Below are 20239 nucleotides of genomic sequence, written 5' to 3' on the forward strand. Positions count from 1 at the left end.
ATTTAGTGTGCATCTCAGCCAAGTGCATAAGAATTAACACTATCCCCTTTCTGCCTTCATTTTGTGTCTGCAACAGCACCTTGCATGGAGCTTTCAAAGTGCCAGCTTAGTAAACAGCTATCATTCTGCATCTTGTGCCAGCATTTAAAATTCAGTCCATCCAAAACCAACACAACTCTGATCCCAACCAATCACTGCCTTTTCCTGACCTCCTGATTTTCCTCAGTGGTACCAATATATATTGATATAGACCCAGACTAAAAATTTTAGTTTGACATTTTTATGTTTACCAGTAATTTATTTCTTAAGCATATATTAAGGTCTTTTTATATCCTGAGCTACATGGGATATTCAATAAATGTTTACTAAATGAATTAGGGAAATAATTTCACATGTGTTTTTGAGTGCTTATCATGTATTAGGAAATGCAAGAGAGAGAAAAATGATCAAGACCCAACTACTGCCTTCATCACCTTATAATATAGTAGGAAGAATAATGCATATATATAAAAAGCTACAGTAACAGATTATGTGCAGTAACAGCCATAATAGATGTGTAAACAAAGCTCTATAAACGTACAGAAGAGTATGATATCATCCCTGCCTTGGAGCATCATGGACCATGGGCTGTTGCCTGAAGAAGATGTCATTTAAGCTGTAAGTTGAAGGATCATTTGGACAGATAGAAACAGACTGTGGGCAGGGCATTGAAGAAGGAAGGGAAAGCATGACATAGCTCGAGATGCATGAAAAGGAAATTGATTCCAGGACAGGGCTAGTAGTCAAATTTGAGGGTACCAAAGGGGGCAAATGGGAGAATAATGAAAGCTAAAGTCAGAAAGGTGTAATGATTGTGATTTGGTTGGGAAGAGTTTAGATTTCTAGGCTAAGGATGGCCAATAATGTGCTATAATAAACTTAAATATTTTTACACATAATGTGTGATCAGAGCAGATTTCAGTTCACATCAACAAATTACTTTCTAACATGATTGCATAAAAATATAATTGGAATTGGCTGGTTTGTGAAGCAACAGCTAAATTTTGGGGGAAATAGCAGAAAGGTAGGAGCTTTGTATGTCAAAGTAAGACATTGAACTAGATGAATGTGTCTGTTCTCTCAAGCCCTAAAATTCCATTATTCTAGCTTTTAGTTGTTTAAGGGATGAAAGAGAGAACAGAGCATTTGAGAAAGCAATAAGGAGGCTTTTGAGAGATTCAAGATGAAGGCCCTGATAAGCATATTGGAAACAGATAATCATTACAGCTAACACTTATATAATTTTATTATGTGCCCAGCACTGTTGTAAGCATGTTATATATATTTATTCATTTGATCCTTTACAACAACCCCATTCTGTAGATGGCAAACCAAAGCACAGAAAGTTTTAGTGACTTGCCCAAGGTGAATGGCTGAACTAGCGTTCCAGCCCATGGATTATAAATAAAGATTAAAAAGCAGGTTATAAACATGTTAAGTTTAAGGGGCTGGTGACCTAGCCAGGTAGAAATATATATGTGAAATAGAAAGTAAGTCAAGGGCTTTAACTTTGTCTAAATATATCTAAATTAATATACTGCCTACTCATAGCTTTCCTGCAGTACAGTGCAACCTCAGTGGAGTGTTCATATTGTGGGACAAGGATAGACATGGAGTCAAATTCTTTATTCCATTATTCATTCTTAGAGGAGTGGATATGCCAGCTTTGGGGGAACATATAAAATATGTCTCTTAAATTTCAGATGACACTAATACCCATATAGGCTTTTAAATAATTTTGTGATTGCTATAGAGTGAAATTATAAATTAAATAAACTAAATATGAAATGGCACTAACTCACTAACATGATATATAAGGACATACATATGCCTTAGTCTTCATCATGCACTGGGTTTTTGTTGACTCTAGATTCTTCACATTTCTTTTCTCCTTGTCGTATTTATTTATAGGGGTAAAAGTAAATTGTAGATCAGGGGTCCTCAAACTACGGCCCTCGGGCCACATGTAAATACAAATATTGTATTTGTTCCCGTTTTGTTTTTTTACTTCAAAATAAGATATGTGCAGTGTGCATAGGAATTTGTTCATAGTTTTTTTTAAAAAAACTATAGTCTGGCCCTCCAATGGTCTGAGGGACAGTGAACTGGCCCCCTGTTTAAAAAGTTTGAGGACCCCTGCTGTAGATGCATGGTCTGTTGGGCAATGATGGCAGTTTTGTAAATATGCATGCAACCCTTTCCTAGGTCTTTGAAAGGCCACTTTCCATGCCTCTGTGATGCCTTGAACACACCTTCTGTATTAAGGATGCAGGGGCCCGCCACAGAAGCAGAGGGTTGCCTGATGACTGCTAGCATTGTGTGTTGTACAGACTCCAATTTGACTTCATTTTCTAAAGCTGGAGAGCCCTTAGCAAGAGTGCTGAGCGAGGGAGAAACATCTCTGTAAGCTCTTTTTCATTCAGAGTAAATTTTTTAGTCAGCATGAAGTGTCCTTCCAACAAACATCTTTGGCTTCACCACTCAAGTATGCTATCAGATGCCTTTTGGGGCTTGAATGAATCTTTGAAGATCTCTTAGTCCATCATTTGTAGAGTTTCAGGGAACAAAGACCTTTAAGTGCTAAACTGTGAGGTGTATTGCCTTAGAAAAACACCATGCAGGAGTTTTAGATGTGCATGAAGAGAATTCATGAAATCATTTTGGGGAGAAGAGAGGTAATGTCAAAGTTTTTTCAAGAAGGAAAAACAAGTCTAATATCAGTCAGAGAAAAAAGAGAAAGTTTTTCTGGGTATGATTTCTACATTATGTCAAATCATACCAAAAAGAGTACTAAACTTTATATATAAAAAACAGTTCCTAACTTACCAATAAATACCTCTTAAGTTGTCACTCTGATCCAGATGTAGTAATAATTGCTCTAGTAGTTGTTGTATATAGTTTTTAAAATGAGAGCACTCTTTTATTGAGATCAGGACATGAGTTTGATACCTTGATGAAACAGTTAGGTTTACCCTTGTATGTAATCACAGACTAAATTGGAAGCAATAATGATAAGAAAGTCTAAATGAAAAGCTGTGGATAGACCAATACAAACTTTCCCACAACTAAACAATCAGTTCAGAGTACATAGCCTACCACCAAGGGAAGGTCAGGAATTTATAAAGATAGTATTTTCTCCTTAAGGGTTATGCTTTTACCATTACAATCCAGTACCTATCAGATCAAGTAAAAAGCATTTGTGAAACAAGTTTCTAGATTTCTTTTGCAAGCGGGGATGCTATTGGATAGATAGGCAAGTGTGTTGGGTTCGTGATCAAAGACTTAAGACACAATCTTGTATTTCAGAACCAAAAATAAGTAGAAGTTCACCTCAGCCTCAATGCTTCCAGATTCTGATCACTGGGCTAAGTAAAATATGACCTCTAGAGTTATTGGAGGATATCGTATTTGGCTAAAAAAGGAACAGGGTTTAGGCAAAAGGAAAGACTCAAGATATTGGGGAAAAAAGAGCTGACTATTTTATCAAATCCAAAGGCTATAAGCCAGACATGATATTTTCTGTCTTGTCAGGTTTGTTCAGATATACCAGAGAACAGTTCACCATTTGATAAAGGAAATCCAAGGCCATGTGATAAGTATTATCCATGAAACATTAAGCTGAAAGTCAATTCAACTCTTGATCTTTAAATACCAGATTCCTTCAGATTTTTCCTCTTATCCGTCAATAAGTTGAGACTCATCTCAAGATCTTTATAAGATGGAATGTGTTGTTGTTGTTGTTACTGCTGCTTGTGTGTTGCCATTTGTACAGAAAGAGGTAGCTGACATTTTATAATCTCTTCAACCAGATTGTTGTTCAAATGTAAGATGGTGTTAAGATTACTAAAATATATTGAAACCCATTGTAATGCTGGGGCTAAGGGAACAAGTTTTATGTTTATGTCACTGAGGGAACAAATGTTATGCATATGTCATAGGTTTTCACTTTTTTAAGAATTTTTTTATTTTATTGATGATGATGATGAGGAGGAGGAGGAGGAGGAAGAGGAGAGAGAGAGAGAGAGAGAGAGAGAGAGAGAGAGAGAGAGAGAGAGAGAGAGAGAGAAACATCGATTTGTTGTTCCATTTATTTATGCATTCATTGGTTGCTTCTTGTATGTGCTCTGACCAGGGATTTAACCCACAACCTTGGCATATCAGGATGACACTCTAACCAACTGAGCTACCAGGGCATGATTTTATTGATTTCAGAGAGGAAGGGGAGAGGGAGAGAGATAGAAACATCAATGATGAGAGAAAATAACTGATTGGCTGCCTCCTACATGCCCCACACTGGGGATTGAATCCACAATCTGGAATGTGCCCTGACTAGGAATCGAACTGTAACCTCCTGGTTCATATATCAAAGCTCAACCACTGAGCTGCTTCATCTGGGCGCATCATAGGTTTTCTATGTTAAAATGAGAAATAACACTATTACACCTCTTACACAGACAATGTGATATATAGCTATAGTAAAACCAAATCTTTATCATAGCAAGATATTTGTAAAAATCATGTATTGAAGTTAATTCTATGCAATAAAATAGGTACATTATTAACTAATATTTTCCAATTGATTTTCAGAGAAATAGAGACAAAAAGTGTGCGCACATGTGTATGTATGTGCATGTATGCATACATGCATGTTTGAGCATATGTTCTATAAAGTTAACAGTTATTTATAATGGTCCCACTCTGAAGCAGAATGACTACCATTGAGGAATGGAAGGAGCTGAAAGTAGTAAAATAAAAATGATTCAAATATTTGAAAAAGCAATACTGAGTAAACAGGCTTTTGTTCTCAATAATATGTATTATTCTTAGTTGATTCACTGCTTGATTTTGGTGAAGTGTTTGGTATACTCTATAACACTTTCCCAGCCCTTAAGTGGCACTGGAAAGTCACTGCCCATATTACCAATTCAACTTACTTTTTTTCTTACTCTCATTTCTCACATTAATTACACAAAACAATGAAAAAATTCTCATAGTTTCCCCAACAAAAATTGTGTTATAGAAGTTACCATGCTGAAGGTGGCATGGAGGGCACTGAGTTCCACTGGGATGCAGGCCCCTGTCCTTGGGCCACCAGTGGAGAGTGTGCCTGGCTTCCTTCTGATCACTGGCACCTTCCCTCACCTCCTTGAGGTCTCATCCTCTGGGCCACCCATGGATAAGCCATCATCCAGAAACCAGTCCAGCTCAGCCAAGAAGATAACCCACCACACTGCTCAAAGATTACCAAAACATCCCTGGAATTGAGAAGGTTGATGATGTTGTGAAAAGACTCTTGCCTTTGGAAATAGCCAGCCAGAAAAAGGAGCCAAAAATTAAGCAAGAACAATTGATGAACAAGGACGTGGCAAAGCCTAAGGACACCAGGCTTCAATTATTGCCTTGACTGTCAGATCTGCAGTTATGAATAACACATGCAGAAACATGGAAAAGACGAGGCCCCAAGCACTATCTGGTGACCAGAGGAAAAAGATGCTCAAAAATTTCTGTAATACCAACTCTATCTTTGAGAAGATGTGCAAGGAGCTGGGGCTTGAGTACACATTCCTCCCTGTGCACAACCAGAAATCCCACCGCCTGCTGGGTGACCAAAAAGGCTCCATGCATTCAGGTTTTCTGGGAGGCTCAAAAGCTGAAGAAGCAAAAGGGCTTAAAAGGTGCAGCAGCAGCAACCTGGAAACAAGGCCAGACAAACCCAGGAAACTCTTCCAATAAATTTTGTTAAAGTTTAAAAATTGTATTATAACAGAAAGTCTCTACTCAGTTTCATTCATTCCCAATTATTTATTTTCCTTGTGCTTGCAGCCTGGTTTCCTTTGATACTTAACTGAATCTATTAGATGCTGGACAAGTGAGCATGTAATAATTTCTTAATTTTTAATGAATTTTTACATCATACATGTCCTTTCCTTGTTTAGAATGTCATATTACATTATCACCTAAGTGATATCCGAATTAAGATTTTGGGATGCCCACTATTATCGTTGTGTAATATTGGGTACAATCAAAGTACCAAGAATAACAGAATTTACTCTGGGAACTTTTGTCTAAAAAGTGTATCTCAGAGAAATCGTTCTCAGGGAGGCTCTGAAGGATTTACTGTTAATCAAATTGTTCTTTGTCAGCATGCAACAAAGAAGTGTTCAGTTGTATCCTAGTTCAATTTATACAAGTGTTGTTCATTGTTGACATGCATAAAGAAACTTATTAAAAATGAAATGTCTCAGTAGAACTTTAAAATGTCTACCTATATTTTTCATGTTCTTTTCCAATACATTTGCACAGAAGAAATGTTTGTATTTTATAATTCTTTTGTCATATTTTATAGCCTGTAATGTTAATGCATTTTCAACCAGATAGAAAATATTACACATACAATAGAGCTATTCATGACACAATATATTAAAGCAAATATCCTTTCTATCATGTTTATAAATTACACAATTGCCAGCATCTGTTTTCGGTTAGTCATCCCCCCACACCCATCTTAGAATCAGTCCAAAACTCCATATGGGACTGGATACAATTGCAGGAATGTTGATGCATTTCACAATGAGGAATGCCTATTGTGTAAGATCTGCTTCTCCATTCATAGTGATTTATTTCTTCAAGGATTCTCTTACTCATGAGGATATTGCTTCCCACCTGGATACTTGTGGTGCTGAAACTATATGTCAGAATAGTGGTTGTGACTTGTATCTGGGGAGGGTTTTGAGTTGAGGAGTGCAAGAGTTAGGTTAAGTTATATATCCATTAATTTATTCAGTAGAACTGTTCCTAAAAACAGTTGTCTCATGCTGATTCTTTTATTTCTTTTCTCTTGTAAATTATTATTAAATATTTCAGGCATATAACATAACAATGAACAACTGTAAACCCACAACCTAGCTTCAAAAATTAACAAATACAAATGAATTCCCTGTGGTCCCATTCCCCTCCCTTCCCTGCAGTGGAAACAACTATCCTAAATTTAATCATTCATATGTATATAGTTACAAATAAATATATACCTGTAAAAATATATTGTTCTGCATGTATTTAAATTTATATGAATTACTTTCTTCATCATTAAGGGTTTTTTTTTGTTTTTAAATGTATTACAGAGAGGGAGGGAAACAGGGAGGGAGAGGGAGAGGGAGAGAGAGAGAGAGAGAGAGAGAGAGAGAGAGAGAGAGAGAGAGAGAGAAACATCAATGATGAGTGAGAATCATTGATCGGCTGCTGCCTGCATGCCCCCTACTGGGGATCGAGCCACCCAGGCATGTGCCCTGACCTGGAATTGAACCATGACCTCCTGGTTCATAGGTTGATGCTCAACTATTGAGCCATGCTGGCTGGACCATGATTATGTTTCTAAGGTTTATCTATATTGAAGCATGTACTTCTGCTTTACTCAAGTTAACACCCATATTTTTATACTGTATGACTGCACCAAAATTTATATATTAATTTTCCTATTGATACACATTGCATATTTAAGTTATGACAATACTTGCACACAACAATGAATATGCTTCTTCAAAATGTTTTTAGGTATTCTTAGTATTTTCTGTTCCATATGGATTTTAGGATCAGGTTTTCAAGCTCTATGAAAAATGTTGTTGAGATATTGACTAGAACTACATTGAATTTACAGAAGTAGAAGAGGAAAATTGACATTCTAGTGATACTGAGGCTTGTGAGCATGAACATAGTATATCTCTCCATTGATTCTTTGTATGTCTTCTTCAATTCAAAAAGTTTTAAAAATCTTATAGGAAAGAATGTTGAACTTTTTGCTAGATTTATTATTGTGAATGAGATTTTTTTAAATTACATGTTCTAATTTAGCTGTCCCTGATACATATAGGCATGCTGTTAGTGTTTTTTTGTAATGATCTTATATCCAACAACCTTGCTATCCTCTCTTCTAATTTCATTGTTTAACTTTATATTCAATTTTGGCTCTTTTATATCAAGTGTTACATGTTTTATATTTTTGGTTGTTTTATTCTGCTAACTAAGATCCCCAGTACAACACTGAATTAGAAGCACTAGTTAATTATAGGACTTCTATCTTTAAGGGGACTGTCTATTATTTTATTACTAAGTATGATGCTTACATTAGGATTTTGGTAGATCACCTTTATCATATTCAGTAAGTTCCCTTCTCGTCCTGTTTTGCTAAGAGGTTCTATCATAAATAGCAAATAAATTTTATATACTACTCTTTCGGTGTATAAGATAATCATTTGTCTTTAATCCATTATGAAATGAGTTTAAAGTGAAATGGATTAATTCGATGATGAATTACATTAATAGATTTTCAAAACTTAAACCATCCTAGCATTTATGCCTACTTGGTTGTAATTTCTATATTTGTGTGTCTATGTGTGTATGTACATTGTTAATTTGATTTCCAGATCTTTTATTGGAAATTTTTGCAGCCATCTTTATAAATGAGATCTGCCTATAAAAGATTCCCTTTTCCTTTTCTTACCCCACTTTGGAAGTAGATTATAGTAGTCTCATAAAATGATTCAGGAAGACTTTCCTCTTTTCCTAAACTCTGGTATGGCTTAAAATCAAGATTATATTTTTCTTAGAAATTTGGCAAAATACACCTATAAAATCATCTGGGCCACTCTCAGTATCTTTAATGTGTGTTCAGGCTTTCTATTTCTTCTCAAGTCCATTTTTCCCCCTTGAAAAATGTCTACTTTTTATAAGGTTTCAAACTTACTGACATAAAGTTGTTCATAGCACTCTCTCATTTATTTTTATATTTTAATCTTTAATGTTTATTTGTATCATTTCCTCTTTTTTTTCTTGTTCTACCTTGCCAGAGGTTTCTCTATTTTATTATTCACGTCAGAGACACAAAGCTTGGTTTTGTTGATCTTCTCTATTGTCTCTTTGTTTCTGATTTCATTAGCTTCTGCTCTTACCCTTATTGTTTCCTTCCTATTCATTATGTGCAGTCCTTTTCTAAGTTCTTGAGTTGGATACTTAGTTCATTAATTTTAATTTTTTTTCTTTTTTTCTACTAAATGTATTTAAGGCCATATCCACACATTTTTATAAATAGTATTTCATTGTTATTCAGTTCCTAATTTCCAATATAATTGTAATGTAATACATAAATTATTTTAAGAACATTTTTCTGCATTTTTTCTTTGTTTATTGCTTTCAGATTTTAGTGCATTTTGCTGAAACAGAATGATCTGTATGATATAGAATCTTTTCCATTTGTTGAGCCTTGCCTTGTGATTTAATATTTATCAGTTTTGTGGGTATTCTGTGTGTTTTAAAAGAATATGTATTGTATATATGCTTAACCCAGGGACACAGACAATAGGGTAGTGAAGGCCTGGGGCTGGGGCAGGCTAGAAGGAGTAATTGGGGTAAGGGGATATATGTAATACTTTCAACAATAAAGATTTTAAAAATAAATAAAAAATAGTATGTATTGTATGTACAACTAAAACTAATACAAAATAGTATTGAATGTAAACTGTAATTAAAAATGTTTAAAATAAAAAATAATATGTATTGTATAGTCATAGCTTTGGGGTTCTTTACATATCCATCATATTAAAGATGTTAATTGTACTATTCAAATTTTCTACATGCTCACTGATTTTTTTTATCTTCTTGTAACTGTGAAGTTTTCAATTTGTCTTAGTATCAGTCTGTCAGTTTTTGCTTTAGATATCGTGAAGCTACATTTTCTTACAGGGTCTAAATTGTTACATCTTCCTGGTGAATTACTCCTTTTACCATTATATAATGACTAAAGGCCTGGTGCATCAAATTCATGCACTCAGGGGGGTTCCTCAGCCTGGCCTTCGCCCTCTCACAGTCCAGAAGCCTCGCGATTGATCACCCGCAGAGGGAGGCTCCACCCACCCGGCTGGGGCTCCATGATCAATCACCCAAAAGAGGTAGACCCTGCCCACCCAGCTGGAGCTTTGTGATGGGTCAACCCCACAGAGGGCGCAGGCCACCAGTCGGTGGCCCGGGCCTCCCTCTTTGGGGTGAGCGTGGAGCCCCCTGATTGATCACCCCGCTGGATGGTGGCTTGGGCCTCCCTCTGCAGGGTGATCATGGGGCGATGGCAAGGCCCCCGACCAATCACGTTGCACCTGCCTTGGCTGGCCTGGCACCAGTGGGTGTCATAGTGTGGTCATCTGGATGGTCATTCTGCTGTTTGGCCATTCAGTCGATTTGCATATTATGCTTTTATTATTATAGATTCTCTTTATCCTATCTAATAAAAGTAATATGCAAATTAACCATCACTCCATCACAAAGATGGTGATGGCCATGGAACTGGAGCGAGCAGAAGGCTTGGGTTGCCCCAGCAATGGAGGAAGCCAAGCTTCCCACCTGCCCTGGTGGGCACTGGGCTCCACTCAAGGCTACAAAGTTCCAATTATAGAAGATAAATAAATCCCAGAAAAAAAAAGAAAAAGAAAAAAAGGAGAGGCTGGGGCTTGGGTCACCGGGGGGCGTGTTCAGCCTGAAAACAGCCCTCAGCCCCTCACCCAGGCTGGCCAGGCACCCCAGTAGGGACCCCCACCCTGAAGTGGGTGTGGCCAGTCTGCAAACGGCCCTTAGCCCCTTATCCAGGCTGGCCAGGCACCCCAGTGGGACCCCCACCCTGATCTGGGACACCCTTCAGGGCAAACCAGCTGGCCCCACCCATGCACCAGGCCTCTATCCTATATAATAAAAGGGTAATATGCAAATTGGCCCCAACAGCAGAGCAACTGGGAATCACTGGTCACTGTGACACACACTGACTACCAGGGGGCAGACACTCAATGCAGGAGCTGTCCCCTGGTGGTCAGTGTGTTCCCACAGGGGGAGCTCTGCTCAGCCACAAGCCAGGCTGCCAGCTTCCAGCACAACGGTGGTGGCAGAAGCCTCTCCCGCCTCCTCAGCAGCGCTAAGGATGTCCAACTGCAGCTTAAGCCTGTTCCCCGTGGCAAGTGGACATCCCCCAAGGGGTCCTAGACTACAAGAGGGCACAGGCCAGGCTGAGGGACCCTCCCAAGTGCACAAATTTTTGTGCACCAGGCCTCTAGTCCATAATAATGCCTTATGCCTTGAAAACTATTTTGTCTGATAATGTTATAGCTACCCAATTTCTGTTGGTTAGTACGTTTCTAGAATGCCTTTTCCTTTTACTACTAGCTTTCTGTATTAGCATGTTTTAGCACATCTCTTATTAACACAAAGAATGTAACTAGATTTTCACTCAGCTCCAGAGTCTCTCTCTCTTAAATTGCAAGTGCATTTTTTTTTCCACTGGTATTGTTTACATGTTTGGATTTATATCTTATAATCATCTTTTATGTCTTCTAATTATAATATTTATTTTTCTCTGACTTTTCCCCCTTTCTGTTTTTTCTTTGATTCACTGAGTTATATTCATCCTTTTTTCCTATCCTCTGATTAGGAAGCTATATATTCTGTTTCTGTACTTTTGGTAATTATGTTTAATTTATTAACATTTTATTAAAATATAAAACATATACAGAAAAGCAAAAAAGTCATAAGTGTACAGCTCAGTGAATTATCCAAGTCTGAAACACCTGTTAATCACCTCTGAAGTCAAAATATAGGCTACTGGCCCACAGAATCCTCCTTTGTGCCCTTCCCTAATTATTACTTCCTCCATCTTTCCTCCCCAGGTAATTATCCTGACTTCTAATACTTGCCTGCTTTATGAAAATTTTAATAATGAAATCTTACCATATGTATAATTTTGCATCTGAGTTCTCTCAACATTATTTTGGGGTGGGGAATTCATCCATATTGTGGCATGTTGCTATAGATCAACAATTTACATTGTGATCCACTCTTTCTTTGCAAGATTAACACAATTATCTATTCCAGTGGTTGGCAAACTGCGGCTCACGAGACACATGTGGCTCTTTGGCCCCTTGAGAGTGGCTCTTCCACAAAATACCATGTGCGGGCACGCATGTACAGTGTGATTGAAACTTCATGGCCCATGCGCAGAAGTCAGTATTTTGTGGAAGAGCCATACTCAAGGGGCCAAAGAGCCACATGTGGCTCTCGAGCCACAGTTTGCCGACCACTGATCTATTCTATTGTTGATGGATATTTGAGGTGCTTCCATTTTTTTTGGCTAATGCATATAATTCTGCTATGAACACTTTTACAAATAGCTTTCCATGAGCATTCACTTGCTTGTACTTCTGTTGAGTAAATAGTGAGAAGAGGAATCACTGAGACACAGGGTGTACATGTATCAAACTTTAGCAGACAATGTTCAAGAGTTTCCCAAAGTGGTTGTACCAATTTCCACAATCAACCTATAGTGTATGCAATTTTCTATTACTTCGCATGGTCACCAACACTTATTACTGTCAATCTTTTAGATGTTAACCACTCTTGTGGATGCACAGTGGTACTTCATTATTATTTTACTAGTGGCCCAGTGCACAAAAATTTGTGCACTGGCGGGGGAGGGGGATGGAGGGTGTCCCTCAGCCCCACTTGTGCCCTCTCACAGTCTGGGACCCCTCAGAAGATAACCACCTGCTGGCTTAAGCCCGCTCCCCAGGTGGCAGATGGCAGGCCCGATCCCTCGTTGCCTGCCCCGCCTCCCCGGGTGGAGCACACATCAGGGCCGATCCAAGGGTTGGGGTGTTGCCCCAGGTTGCGCACACGGCAGGGCCGATCGGGGGTTGGGGTGCCGCCCTGGATCAGGTCGCACACAGGACACTCGGGTGGGCCAGCTGATCGCTGCTGCTCCACCCAGCTGCCCCAGGTCAGGTCGCACACAGGATGCCCGGGTGGGCTGGCAGATCGCTGCTGCCCCACCCGGCCGCCCTGGGTCGGGTTACACACAGACACCTGCCACCACCGGGTCGCAGATAGCAGGCCCGGATGGTGGCAGGGCAGGCAGATGGCGTTTTCCCACCCCACTGCCCCAGATTGCAAATAGGAGGCCCAGGTGGCGGCAGGGCAGGCAGGATGGCACTGTCCCACCCTGTCTGCAGTATGCAAATTAGCCGCCATCGTTGTTGGAGGTTAATTTGCATATCATGCTGATTAACCAATGAAAGGCGTAGCAAAGGTATGGTCAATTATCATGTTTGTCTATTATTAGATAGGATTTTATATCTTTCTCATAAGTAATGATGTTAAGCATGTTTTCATATGCTTTTGTACATTTGGATATCCTGTTTAAGTACCTCTTCTGGTCTCTTGCCATTTTTCTGTTAGGTTGGTGTCTTTCTATTGTCAGTTTGAAGAAATTCTTTGTGTCTTCTGGATACAAGCTCTTTTTCAGTGATATGTGCTGTGAACACATCCTACCACTTGTAGCATGTATTTGTCTTTATCTTTTGATAAGAACTTCTTAATTTTGCTGTAGCCCAATTTTTTGTTTTTTGCCTTATGGTTAACATTTTCATTTATGGCTTAAGAAATGTTTTCCTACACTAAGATCATGAAATGGTTTTCTTATGTTGCATTTTAGAAGTTTTGTAGGTTTATGTTTACTACATTCTATCTGGAATTGATTTTGTATGTGGGGTGAGGTAGAGATGACTTTTCTCCTAATGGATATTCAGTTTCCCATAACCATTTAATTTAAAACAGTAGTCACTTGCCACTGGTCTGCAATGCCACCTTTACCATAAATCAAGTATCCTTATATGTTTTAGGAGTCTATCTTAATTGGTCTATTTACCATTGTACCAGTATCCAGTGTCTAAATTAACATAGCTTTACAATAAATCTTGCTGTTAGCTAGAGTGCATTGTCTCACCTTATTCTCCTTCTTTCTTTAGCTGATCTATATTTACACACATGTGCAAACATACACACATTTGAGGAAAATTTGCATCTTTAATTTTGAATTTTCCAGTTCACGAACTTGGTATAGCTTTCCATTTATCCAGGCCTTCTCTAATTTCTCTCATAACTTTTCAGTTTTTTAGTATAGGTCTTGCAAATATTTTGTTAAATTTATTACTAGATATATGACATTGTGATGCTATTGTAAATGGTACTTTCAAAATTTCTCATTGTGTGCTATTGATATAAAGGAATAACTTTCTTAAAGTAATGTTTTTAAATTATAGTTGGTGTACAACATTATATTCATATCAAGGGTACAACCCATTGGTTAGATATTTATATAACTTATGAAGTGATCCCACAATAAATCTAATACCCATCTGACACCATACATAGTTATTAGAATACTAGAGGCCCGCTGCACGAAATTCGTGCAAGGGGCTCAGCTCTCGCAGCCCTGGCTTCATCTGGAAGGTTGTCCAAAACGTCGTTTGGTTGTCTGGTCTAATTAGCAGACACTTTTATTATTATAATTATTGACTATACTAGAAGCCTGGTACATCCTGTGCACCAGTGGGATCCTCCACCTGGCCTATGCCCTCTCGCAATCTGGGACCCCTCAGGGGATGTCGGACTGCCAGTTTTGGCCCGATCCCCCCAGGCCAGGCCTAGGGACCCCACTGGCCTCTAGTCCTATATAATAAAAGCCCAACAACCATAACAGCAGAACGACCAGAACAACCACTCGACCAGTCACTATGAGGTGCACTGACCGCCTTTCGGTCCCTTTCCCTAGCCTGCAGGCTCCAATCACCAATGGCAAACAGGGACCCGGGGTGGGTGGCAGGGGATGCGGGCAGTGCCAGGCCAAGGCTCCCGCCCTGCCAGTCACCCCACACACAGAGGGTGACCTGCGGTGGGGGTGGGGCCAGCAAGTAGGCGGGAACAGCCAACGTCTCGGTCCTTCCACTGGCTTTCAGACTCCCATCACTGGATGGGGAACGGGGAACCGGAGTGAGTGGTGGCAGATGATGGGACTGGCAAGCAGGCTGAACGGGTGACCTCTTGGTCCCTCCCCCGGCCCGCAGGCTCTGACCACTGTCGATGGCGAAAAGTGAACCAGGGTGGGTGGTGGGGGATGTGGGCAGTGCCAGGCCAAGACCCCGCCCCACCAGTTGCCCCATACACAGAGGGTGACCTGTGACAGGTGGGGCCAGCAAGCAGGTAGGAACGGCCGATCTCTCGGTCCCTCCCCCAGCCGTCAGGCTCCCATTGCCAGATGGGGAACCAGGAACCGGGGTGGATATTAGTGAGGGGCAGGGCCAGCTGCTGCAGCCAGGAAAGATGGCCCTGATTGCAGACTAGGCCTAGGAACCGTACCCATGCATGATTTCATGTGCTGGGCCTCTAGTATGCATATGAGATGTTTTATTAATCTCTTTCCACCCTCCCCCTTCCCCACTTCCCTCTGAGATTCATCAGTCTGTTCCATGTTTCCATGCCTGTGCATTGAATGTCTGCCCCCTGGTGGTCATTGCACATCATAGCTACTGGTTGAACAGTCAGACAGTTGCTTAGGCTTTTATATATATAAATTCCCTATGTTGTACTTTATATCCTTGTGACTATTTTGTAACTACCAATTTGTACTTCTCAGTCCCTTCACCTTTTTCACCCATCCCCCCAACACCCTTCCATTTGGTAACCATCAAAAAGTTCTCTGTATCTCAGTCTGTTTTCATTCTGCTTGTTTATTTTGTCTTTTAGATTTTACATATAAGTGAAATCATAAAGCATTTGTCTTTCATTTCACTCACCACAATACCCTCTAGGTCTATCCATGTTGTTGCAGATGGCAAGATTACATTCTTTTTATGCCTGAGTCATATTCCACTTATTCTTTATCCATTCATCTTTTGATGGACATTTAGGTTGCTTCCATATGCTGGCTATCTACACTAATAAAAGAGAAACACGGTAATTGGCGTACGACCGCTACCCTTTTCATTGGCTAATCAGCGAGATATGCAAATTAACTGTCAGCCAAGATGGCGGCCGGCAGCCAGGCAGCTTGAAACTAACATGAGGCTTGGTTGCCTCAGTGACGGAGGAAACCAACGTTCCCCGCCTGCCGCTGCAGGCCTCTGAGCGGGCAGTTTAAGAAACTCTGTAACAAATACCGCCGGACTTCAGCCAGCAGATTCGCAACATTGTAAGCAAAGGCCAGAAACCTACTTTCAGCTGCGGAGGCCTAAGAGCTGGAGCCAAGCCTCCAAGCTAAAGCTGGCCCAGAATAAAGAAAAAGAAAAAAGAAAAAAAGGAGCAGTTGGGAGCTTCAGTCACCCCCAGCCTGAAAACAGCCCTCAGCCCCTCACCCAGACTGGCCAGGCACCCCAGTGGGGACCCCCACCCTGAAGGGTGTGTGACCAGCTGCAAACAGCCATCATCCCCTCACCCAGGCTGGCCAGGCACCCCAGTGGGGACCCCCACCCTGATCCAGGACACCCTTCAGGGCAAACCAGCCGGCCCCACCCTTTGCACCAGGCCTCTACCCTATATAGTAAAAGGGTAATATGCCTCCCAGCACCAGGAGCAGCGGAGCCATGAGGCCTCCTGGCACCAGGATCAGCATGACAGGGGGCAGCGCCCAAACCCCCTGATCGCCCTGCGGCTCTGTGTGTGACAGGGGGTGGGGCCACAACCTCCCTATCCACCCTGCTCTGTTCGTGACAGGGGAAGGTGCCCCAACCCCCTGATCAGCCCTGCTCTGTGCCTGATAGGGGGGAGCTCCCCAACACCCCCCCCCCACGGGCCCTGCTCTGTGTGTGATGGGGTAGAGCCATAACCTCCCCATCGGCCCTGCCCTGAGTGTGAGAGTGGCGGCGCCCCAACCCCCTGATCGGCCCTGCTCTGTGGGTGATAGAGGGCAGTGCCCCAACCCCCTGATGGGCCCTGCTCTGTGTGTGACGGGGGCAGCGCCCCAACCCCCTGATTGACCCTGCTCTGTGCGTGACAGGGTACAGAGCCCCAACCCCCCTGATGGGCCCTGCTCTGTGAGTGACAGGGGGCAGTGCCCCAACCCCCTGATTGGCCCTGCTCTGTGCGTGACGGGGTGGCGCCGCAACCTCCCCATCGACCCTACCTTGAGTGTGACAGGGGACGGTGCCCCAGCCCCCCAATCGGCCCTACCCTGATCGTGACTGAGGGTGGCATCACAACCTCCCAATCTCCCTGCTCTGTGCATGACAGGTGGCGGCACCCCAACTCCCCAATCGGCCCTGCTCTGAGCTCGACCAGGGGCTGCACCTAGGGATTGGGCCTGCCCTCTGCCACCCGGGAGCAGGCCTAAGCCAGCAGTTCGTTATCTCCCGAGGGGTCCCAGACTGCGAGAGGGCACAGGTCCCGGGCTGAGGGACCCCCCCTTCCCCCGAGTGCACAAATTTTTGTGCACTGGGCCTCTAGTTATAAATAATGCTGCAATGAACATATGGTGCACATGTCTTTTCAATTTACTGTTTTGGGTTTCTTAGGATAAACACCCCAAAGTGGAATTGCTAAGTACTTCTTTGTCTCTTATTATAGCCTTTGTTTTAAAGGCTATTTTGTCTGGTATAAGTATTGATTTTTCTTTTTTAATTTTCATTTTTATGAAATATATTTTTCTTTCACTTTACTTTCAGCCTTTGCAAATCTTTCTACATGGGTTTGTTGAGCATCCTTATAACCAGTGTTTTAAACTCTGCATCTTGTAGATTGCTTGTCTCTATTTTGTTTAGTTCTTTTTCTGGATTTTGTTCTTTTATTTGGGACAAGTTTCTTTTTGTCTCCTCAATTTGGTTGCCTCCCTTTATTTGTTTCCATTTACTAGGTAGAGCTGCTACATCTCCTTGTCTTGATAAAATTTCCTTATGTGGAAGGTGTCTTGTAGGGCCCAGTGGCACAGCCTCCCCATTTACCCAAGCTGGGTGCTCCAAATGTACCCGCTGTGTGAACTATTTGCACCCTGCTATTGCTGTTGGCATGTCAATGGGAGGGATTTACTCCCTGGCCAATTGGCTGTGAGGACTGGCAGCAACTGCATCAGAGAAGCTGCTGTGCAAGGGTTGACCCCATGAAGCAGGACTTAGCTTCATCAGGTCTCTAGTGCCCAAGAAGTCTGGCCTTGAGTGTGTCACTCATAAAAGTATTTGGGTGGTACTTCGGCATTGTCCAAAACTGCCCATTGGGTGTGCTGGCTCTGGGGCCTCTCAGGAGGTGCAGGCCAAGTTCTGCCACCACCTGTGCCCTGCCCAGGGCCTACTGGAATGAGCTACAAAGCAATCTGCAGGTGGATGCTACTTGTGCTGGGCATGGAGGTGCCCAGGAGAAGCCAAGCTGTGAACTCAAGCCAGCTGCCACTAGTGCCAGGCCTGGGGCCACTTAGCAAAAGGTACAGGTCATGCCGAGGCCAGATGCTGCTTGTTTGGCATTTGTGAACTTTTGAGAGATTTTAGGAAAGTCTAACGCATGAGCCAAGACAGGCTGTTTATATTGAAAAGCCTCTGGAAGCAACTTGAGTGGGTCCACAGTTGGATGGGGTGGGGTCTCATGGAATCACTGGGGTGGGCCAAATAGTGTTAGCCAGTTGATGGAGACTCAGATATGGTGCCCTCATGTGCCTGCAGAGGGAAGGCTCAACAAAGGAACAATAGCTTCTGTCAGCATTCTGTCTGGGAGAAAGCTGCCTCTCCAGTTCTTGCCCAGAGCCAACAATTCAATTCCTCCCCATATATCCCTGGTGCCTTTCAAGCTACTGCGCCAGTTCTGGAACCTTTGTGTGGGCCTTTTAAGGGGAACACCTATGAGTCCAACTGCCCTCCAATTCATTCAGCTATGCATTCTCTGCTGGCCTTCACAGGCAAAAGTTATAAGGGCTTCTCTTCCTAATACTGGAATCCTGGGTTGAGGAACCTGGTATGGGGCTTGGACTCCTTGCTTTTTGGGGGTACCTCCGCAGCTGAGATATCCCTCCTGTTGATTATCTGCCAAAGATGGGTGTGGGACCAGCCTGTTCTATGCCTCCATCCCTCCTACCAGTCTTGATGTGACTTCTTCTGTATATCCTTAGTTATTGGACTTCTGTTCAGCTAGACATCAGGTGGTTCTAAATGATGGCTGTCCTGTAGTTTAATTGTAATTTTGATGTGGTCATGGGAGGATATGTGTACCACATTTACCTAACCAGAAGCCGTAATTTTAAAATATATATTTGCTTAGTATCTAGAGATCTTGCTAAATTCACATATCCTAATAATCTTTCTCTATGGATTATTTTTTATGTTTGTATATGTTCAATCATGTTGAACAAAAAGTCTGAATGATGATGGCTTTTATTAATTCCTTATCAATTTGTATAGATTTTTTCTTTTTTTATTATTGCACTGGCTAGAACTTGTAGAATTATGTTATACTAGAGGCCCAATGCACTAAATTTATGCAAGAGTAGGCCTTCCTTCCCTCAACTGCCAGCACCAGCTTCCCTCTGGCACCCAGGACCCAGGCTTTCCTCTGGCACTTGGGACCTGGGCTTCCTTCCCAGCCCCAGCTTCGTCCTGCAGGACGTCCAGTCTAATTAGCATATTATGCTTTTATTATTATAAATAGAAATGATTATCATAGTCATCTTTTCTCAGTTTCAATAACAGAAAAAAATTTAACATGTCTATTAATAATGATGTTTGCAAAAAAATAATAATGATGATGATGCTGTAGGTCTTTGGTGAGTGAAGTTTATCAGATTAAAGTAGCTTCTAGTCTTAGTTTTCTATAAATTTTTATCATGAGTAGATGTTTAGTATTGTATCAAATACTTGTTATGTATCTATTGAGATGATCATATGCTTTTTCTTTTTTATTCCATATATGTGATGATTACATTGATTGGTGTTCAAATGTTAAAATGATTTTTCTTTCCTAAAATAAGCACAAATTGTTCAATGTATTATTTTATGGCATGTAATGCTAGATTTGTTGTATTTTGCTTAGGATTTTTGCACCTATTTTCATAAGTAATATTGGCCTGTTTGTTTTTTATAATATCCTTGTCAGAATTTTATGTCAAGGTTTTGCTGGCCTCATAAAGCACATTGTTAAGTGTTTCCTCTTTTTCTGTACTTTGGAAAAGTTAATTCAAGACTGACACCTTTTCTTCCTTAAATGTTTGGTGTATTAAAGCCATCTGAGACTGATTTTCTTTGTGGGATTTTCTAGTAGGGTTCCTTAGAAACTGATTTTCTAGTAGGATTCTTTAGAAACTATTCAGTTTCCAATTTTCTTGTGTTTATTTTTGTAAGTTCTAGGAATTTGTTCATTTCCTTTAAAT

At 41.2% G+C, this 20239-nt stretch overlaps 1 pseudogene; it reads left to right on the forward strand.

The window, feature by feature from the left end:
* The first annotated feature begins 742 nt into the window (after positions 1–742).
* LOC118653372 lies at positions 743–5782 on the forward strand (annotated as a pseudogene).
* The last annotated feature ends 14457 nt before the right edge of the window (positions 5783–20239 follow it).

This window comes from Myotis myotis, unplaced genomic scaffold (genome assembly GCF_014108235.1).
Source record: "Myotis myotis isolate mMyoMyo1 unplaced genomic scaffold, mMyoMyo1.p scaffold_m19_p_4, whole genome shotgun sequence".
Lineage (NCBI taxonomy): Eukaryota > Metazoa > Chordata > Mammalia > Chiroptera > Vespertilionidae > Myotis > Myotis myotis.